This window comes from Octodon degus, unplaced genomic scaffold (genome assembly GCF_000260255.1).
Source record: "Octodon degus isolate 3935 unplaced genomic scaffold, OctDeg1.0 scaffold00070, whole genome shotgun sequence".
NCBI classification, from domain to species: Eukaryota; Metazoa; Chordata; class Mammalia; order Rodentia; family Octodontidae; genus Octodon; species Octodon degus.
This window is the reverse complement of record NW_004524646.1, coordinates 11,935,763-11,943,010: the sequence shown is the minus strand read 5'-3', so window position 1 is coordinate 11,943,010 and position 7,248 is coordinate 11,935,763. Positions and strand designations below refer to the sequence as shown.

The 7,248-nt window shown below is 49.8% G+C and overlaps 1 long non-coding RNA gene across 1 annotated transcript; it reads left to right on the top strand.

The window, feature by feature from the left end:
* Positions 1 to 1,076: 1,076 nt before the first annotated feature.
* Positions 1,077 to 1,984, top strand: LOC111817790. Its single transcript, XR_002821905.1, has 3 exons — positions 1,077 to 1,155; positions 1,203 to 1,504; positions 1,660 to 1,984. It is a non-coding gene; the product is annotated as an uncharacterized LOC111817790 (long non-coding RNA).
* The last annotated feature ends 5,264 nt before the right edge of the window (positions 1,985 to 7,248 follow it).

Genomic DNA, 7,248 nt, shown 5'->3' with positions numbered 1-7,248 from the left:
ACAGTTTTAAAATTTGTTACAGTAAAGGACACGTTGCCACTCATCTGCCTAGAACGCTCCCTCTTAGAACGCGAACCCCATTGTCCTGGCCACTTTCTCTTTTTGGGGGGATTCCATGGTTCAAACTTGGGACCTTGCACTTGCCATGCAGGTGCTTAGACCGCTGAGCGATCTCCCCGGCCCTGCCCTGGCCACTCTCTGAAACAGCTCTGAAGTCCTCTTTCGGGAGTGTCTTGTCCTCCAGGCGGACTGGATGCTGGTCCCTGGTGGTCACTTTAACTTTGGGCAGAGCCAGAAGTCACGCCAGTGCCGGATCCAGAGGACAAGGCGGAGGGGACGCAGCATGTTTACGTTTTGCCTTTCCACTGGATGGTCCTGGGCACGGTGTTTGCTGTAATTCTGACCACGTCCTGCACACACAGGAAACGACTTCGGAGCCACTTCAGAAGGTGACAGAAACAGTGGGGTGGGCGAGAATCACTATTTATTTACTTTTACCTTTAAATGGTAGCTGAGTTTTATTGAAGGTGGGAAAGAAACAGGCTCTGCAGAACGAATTTGCGGCAAAAGAAAACAAGTCGCACAGCCCACTGTGTGAGGCTGGGCCTCCTGGATGACAAGACATAGTGGCCACGACTTTTATTAAACACTATTTTACATTTTTGTTTGTCGAGCCAGGGCCCCGCTGCAGGTCAGGGCTGACCCTCGCTCTCCCCACCTCCCTCGGGCTCCAATCCCTGCCCAGACCCACTGCACGGCCGGCGCCTGCTAGCCGCGGTCCCGCGTGCCAGAGTCCGTGCTCAACCTCCAGGGCACCGCGCGTACCCCAGGCCAGGCCAGGCTTCTCTGGAGCACCCGGTGCCCCACTCTCCGCCACGCCCGTCCGCTGCCAAACACCCTAGGGACCCGCTGAAGGTGGCGTGGGCAGGGACACGCATGCGCACGCACCTCGCGCAGCACACAGCGCCCTCGCGCGGCCGCAGGCGGTGGTACAGCCCCGGCTACCCTCCGAGTCTGCGTGCCCCGCGGCAGCTGCAGGCTTGGCTGCTAGAAGAGGCCCAGCTCACGCGAAGCGAGATGTGCTGGAGATGGCCAGGGGCAGCAGCGCAGGCCGGGGAGGGCCTAGCTAGGGAGCACAGTCCTCACTGTGCTCGGGTGTCTTCCGGCCAGCGTCTTCCAGATATGTGGGACACAGGTGCCAGGGCTCTTCTGAGTGTGGGCATGGGCAGTGTGCGCTAAAGGCATGGAGGACAAACTCCAGAAAAAAGCTTGGGAATGAAAGGCTCCTGGAGAGGCCGGGAGGAAACTGGCTCCCCAAACTTCTGCAAGCCCATCTCGGGGGCCATCCCTACTGGCAGGGTGAATGAAACAAGCAGGTGTCAAGGTGCTGGTTTCCTCTCTCGGCAGGGAGCCCACCCAAGGGCCGGCCAAAGCTCGGGCCCCTTCCCTCCAAACCTAGATGCCTGCCACCTGGACAACGCCGTGCACCAGGGAAAGTCCCAGGGTAAGACCAGGGTCATGAGCTTGCTCTGCAGCCCGATGGATCACAGCCCCGGCAGTGAGCGCAGAAGCTCACGTTTAGGAAGACAGAGAAATGTGGACAAACGACGACCACAGACTTTAGAGAGCTTAACATTATGCATTTATTGTATTTTATAGAGCCATGTTACACATGCTTGGTGCTTCAAACTGAGTTATCAATGTTTTTCTGGATGCAAAGCCATCGGATGCTTGATGCGGATGCCTTAAATACTATAATAGTTCTGAGTCTATGACCTATGAGCTAAGGAAAAAACAAGGACAATTCCAGAAATGGCCAAGAATACTTAAAAAGATGAACATGAGACACACTGCTACACCCTCGAGCCAGGGCCTACAAGTCACCGTAAAGTGAACACCTGCGAGCAAGAGCCAAGCAGGCACCGACGTGGAAAACGAGGTCACTGTATGGGACTGACTGATGCCCATCTCCCTGCCTGGTGCGCAGCCCAACACCAGCTCCTGCCCCAAGCGTGAGGGGCCTTCCCAGGCGTTTGCATGGTTCCCAGCAGGCTGGCCGGGGCGCTGGGGCTAAGGCAGCTCTCACCTTTTGTACCAGTGGGCGGGAGCATGATTTGCCCATCCGGCACCTTCAGGGGCTGAGCTAGCGGTCCACATACGTGCCACCTATTTCGCCCAGCAAGTTTCCCTAGCTTCCCAGCTATACTGATAGCCTGGAGCTGCCCCTGTGAGCACAACCTGAGCAGTGACAAGCCCAAAACCAGTAACATAGTGTGGGGCACCTTTGGCAAAGCGGAGTGCGGGGACAAAGTGTATGGCCAGGTCTCGAGCTTGGCTTCTGCCCCACCTCTTGGGTCCTCCACTGAGATGCTGTGGTTGTGCCAGGGCTGAGAGCCAGGCAGGCCCAAGAACCAAGGGCTGCAGTCAGATGGGGCAACGCGACTCAGCGCCAGGCCCAAAGGGCAGCCTGGCAGCAGCAGCAGCAGCAGCAGCTCTCTTGGTGTTTCTGACCTCTGGATCTCTGCTCTTGCTACTGGTCAAATGCCAAAGACATCATGGAATGAGATTGACGTGATTTCCCCAGGCCATGCCGATTCCAGATCAGACAGAATGGGCCCCGGCTCCACCCATGGTGCAAGTGGGTGGGATGAGCAATTTCCAATTCTAAGCCTTCCTGCAGGGCCACGCTTTCCCTTGCCGCAGACACAAACATAGCTCAGGACACTTGAGAGGTGGGCTCTCAACACATGAGCTCTGCTGGGGGCCCATGGGCGGGGGCAGCCACTGGAAGCCAGGTCAGGACTCGAATGACAGCCAGGCCACCATCTCACCAGGCACACACTGCCCACCAGACATCTCTTCACTGTGAAGATGGGCGGGAGCTGCACACACTTCAGGGGGAGGGGTGCGGGGCTACTTTCCAGAGCTAGCCAGTCAAGTGGCATTTACCAGCGCCTCCCCATGAACCAGTTAAGGAAAGGAAATCTCGAGTCCCTCAACCCCACAGGCCTTGGGTCAGGGCAAAGCAAATACCATGAGACCAACAGCATGAGCTCAGTGTCACCTTGTAAAATAAATGTCACTCTGGAGTAACAATTCTTTATAGAAATATGCCTGCTGAAACCCGCCCCCCCCCGCGGCGTCTCTCTTCTAGGGGGGGGGGATAAATTCAAAAATAGAAAACGACATCTTGTTAGGTGTAAACTTATTCTCTGGAGTTTTATATTACATATGCTAGAAACATGCATTTATTTCTGCTCAGATGTAAGAAAATATGTCTATCAGTATTACTCATAAATTAGATTTAATTCTCAAGACAATGGAATCACTGTTAGAACACATTTCAAATTGTAGTAAATATCATCTTTAGCAAAATTATAAACTCTAACAAGCAAAGGGGGTTTAAGTTAAACCCAGTGAAAACTACCTCTACTTACACTGCTGCTCATTTACGAGCTTCCTACACTACTGCTGTCAGCTCAAAGGGCTACATCGTGAGGTTCCTTTGAACCCCGAGTTAAATTCTTTGTAGAAGTAAACTCTGCAGACCAAGAAGACGGGAACAGATAAAGGGGAGGATGATCACTCCTCCAAGCAGACAGAAAGGGCAGAGATGGCCAAGCGCACCCCCACAGGATGAAGGCACAAGGAAGGGGCACCTGGTTCCTTGCGGAGCCCAGCCCCTGCAGGCCACAGGTCATGGCACGTGTCCCAGCACTGCAGGCAGGGCCAGACTCCAGCACAGGAAGAGCTGGGTGGTGATGTGGTCTTGCGCCCGGAATCAGTCACTGCCTGGAGCAGGGTCTCTGTGCAGCCACCTGGACGGCTCTACCAGCTGCCAGGAGAGGGAGGTGTGGGCGGGCACAGGATGGACCGATGGAACTCTGCCCCAGCTGGCCAAGGGCCACCAGCCTGAAGGGCCAGCCTCCACCGTGGGCTTCCCTCTCCTGACTGCCAGGGAACACCTGGGGTCTTCGAGTCATCTCAGTTTCAAACTGCCCAATGGGTAAGAGGTTCTGGACAAATAAACACAAGTGTCTGAAGTTGGAGCTTTCTTTTATGAGTCAGAAGGCACTTCAAAATTCCAGAGCCACAGGGTCCATGTTATCAGGCCACCAACGCTCCTGGTGAAGAAGCTGGAAGCAATCAGGCTACACTGCTGGACCGATGGTGTCTTGGGCCTTTCATAAAGAAATCTGCTCTGAGCTAGGTTGTCATCTACCTCGCAGAGCAAAGCACTCAGCACAGCAGACACACGATGTGTTTGCATTTTGAATAAATGGGATTTTGCTGTACCATGGCAGTTTATAAAATATTCTCAGCAAGTCTTGTATTTGATCCTAAGTAAAACTCTGAAATTATAACTGTATGTATTAACAAGCCACAAAACAAGAGGTCAAGTACTCACTGAGTACAATTCTCTAGGAACCTAACTAATCACCTTGCCAATCAATCAGCACGCAGTGTCCGTTTAGAAGCCTGAAATTCTGCTATTGGTGCTCACTGGCCGCACTGGCTAGCGTTTCATAGACTCCACTAAGATGGGGGAAGGCAGGCTCTCAAAGCACATAACCAGCAACTGTGTCTCCCACTGGACAAGCCAAGGGCCCCAGCACTGCCTTCATGGGAGCCTGGGCGGTGGAAGGAAGGCCTGGTCTTCCTCTACACGCCCACGGCCATCTGGCCCCTTACCTTGGGAAGGGCTCAGGCCGTGCAAGACTGTTGCGCTGTGCCCCGGCCGCAGAGGCTGAAGTCCAGTCTACACCCACAGCTCGGCGTGGGTACTGAGGTAGTTCCTTACCGCAGGGTGCCTGCCACCTACTCTTTCAGAATTCAGGACATGTAAAAAGTATTAAAATATACATGCATCACTTTAACCACAAGTCACTGTAATTGAGTGCAAAATAAAGGAAACTTGAGTTGCTTTATTTAGCTTCCAATTTCTGGGAGGCTCAAGAATTTAAGTATTCTGGACAACAAAAGAAAATAAGACTGTACTTACAGATCTTTTTCTGCCATACTCTTCTTTAGGATTGCTATTTTATTGTTGCCCTTTCTATTACATGGGATGTACACATCAGGTGTTAAAAGGTACAATACATTCTACAACTGAGCACCACTTTCTGTAACTGAACAGGCAAAGAAATTACACTGAACATCAGCATCTGGCAGTATTTTTTGGAAAAAAAAAGTGACTAAAATGGGTTTAAATTGATTAACACTATTAAATCACATCTAATATTTGATACTACATGATTCAATACAGCTATACGATACAATTATACAAAATGTGTTAACATCAAAGAATACAACCAAAATTAAGATAGCAAACAAAACCTATATAACTTTTTTTTGTACAGGAAAATACTTTTGAAGTATGCATGTAACTGCCCATTCTTTTAAAGAAAATCTACTGCAAGCAAAGTTATCAACCTCCAGAAAAATCACACATTGCATTACTAAGCATATCCCCAAAAAGTGTACAATATGCACACTTGGAAAATACAAAATTAAAAAAATTGTAAGCAACAGGTGAGCTTCATATTTATAAGAATGTGAAAAGAAGTCCCATTTTTTTTTTTTTTTAGCACTGTTGTATAAAGAATTGTCTTTTGATGCGAAGTTCATGAATTGTCCTCCTGCTGGGACCACACTTTACAAAAACACCGTGTTTTTGAAACGAGATTACAGAGCAAGATAGAGCATCTTAGCAATGTCATCTTATTAAAGTTTCTTTTTAAATTTTTACTACTTTATCAAAACAAGTCCCTTAGGTGTGTAGGATTCATTTTTAAAATTCTTCCTAGAAATAATATACAAAGGAGAGGCATATTTATTCCCAATCCCACTCCTGGAAGATGCTTCCCGTGGCTGAGAAGGGTCTTCTCTCTTCTTTTCACTGGTTGTTTTTGGCTTTAGCGTGTGTTAAGATGTGAGATTTCAGGTTAGTTGACTGAGCAAACTTCTTATTACAGCCATCGAAGGGGCACACATAGGGCCTGTCTCCGGTATGGATTCGCACATGTGTGCGCAAATTGAAGTCCAGTGAAAAGCGCTTCCCGCAGCCTTCGAACGTGCACTGTCGAGGAGAGACCAGATGTCACCCATGCGGCAGTGTGACCACACTGGAGCCGGGCTCACTGCTTTGGTGGCACAGCCCGCTCACTTTAGTTCACACGTTCCTCTCTTCCCTAGGACTTTCTGGATCCCTTCTGGAATTCTTGAGCAGAGCTCTAACTGTGCCAGAAAGGCCCTAAAAGCCTCAGGCGCCCCTCATAAATCAGAGAGACACCCTGTGAGAATCCCTCTGGCAATGAAGGCCTGTGTACTGGCAACAGCCTGCTAGACCAATAGAAATCAAGAGCAAGTTTTCTGGTGCCAGTGGTGGAAAAGTGAGTTAGATTAACTAGTTGCTCTGCTAATTTATTCACCTATTTACAAGAATCTAAAAACAAGACAAAACATTGCCTTTACCTACTTATTCTACTTTTTTTTTTTTTTTTTTCCAGTTTTACAAAATGTTCTACAGGGTACTCAGGGTCTCTTGCACTACTAGACCGGACTCGTAGTGATTCACCTGTTTACAGCCTCCCAAGAGCTGGGATTACAGGCGCGCCACCACGCAGAGTCTCAACTGCTGTCTCAGAGTGTCTGGGGCTTGCCGGCAAGGCAGGCCCAGAGATCGAAATCCCGGCCCCTGGGCCTCTTACAGGAGCTTTAATCCACTGAGCTATTTGGCCAACTCTACAATAAACTTTTTACAAGTTTTCGGTCAATTAGTAATTCAGTATACCGTTAACTCCCCATGAATGTACCAGAAATCAAGCTGCAGGCTTGCTCTCAAAATCCAACAGCAGCAACAACAAATCCCACTTCTAGACTGGGTGTGGTGGCACATGCCTGTAATCCCAACACTTCAGAGGCTGAGAACAGGAGGATCACTACAAGTCTGAGCTGTGTTGTTTTTTTTGGTGGAACCAGGGATGAACTCAGGCCCTTGTGCTTTCCAGGGAAGCGCTTATTCCACTGAGCCATCTCCCTGGCCCCTGAGCTGTATATTGAGACCTTGTACTAAATACATTTAAAAATTTAAAAAAAAATTAATAATAATAATAATCCCACTTCCTTGCTGCAGAGGTGAGTCCCACCAACACATACCCATTGTATCCATCACCACCCAGACTGCATGCTCCATGGGATAACCAGGTCCTCTCTGAGCAGGTGTCAGAGAGGACACCCTGGTGTCCT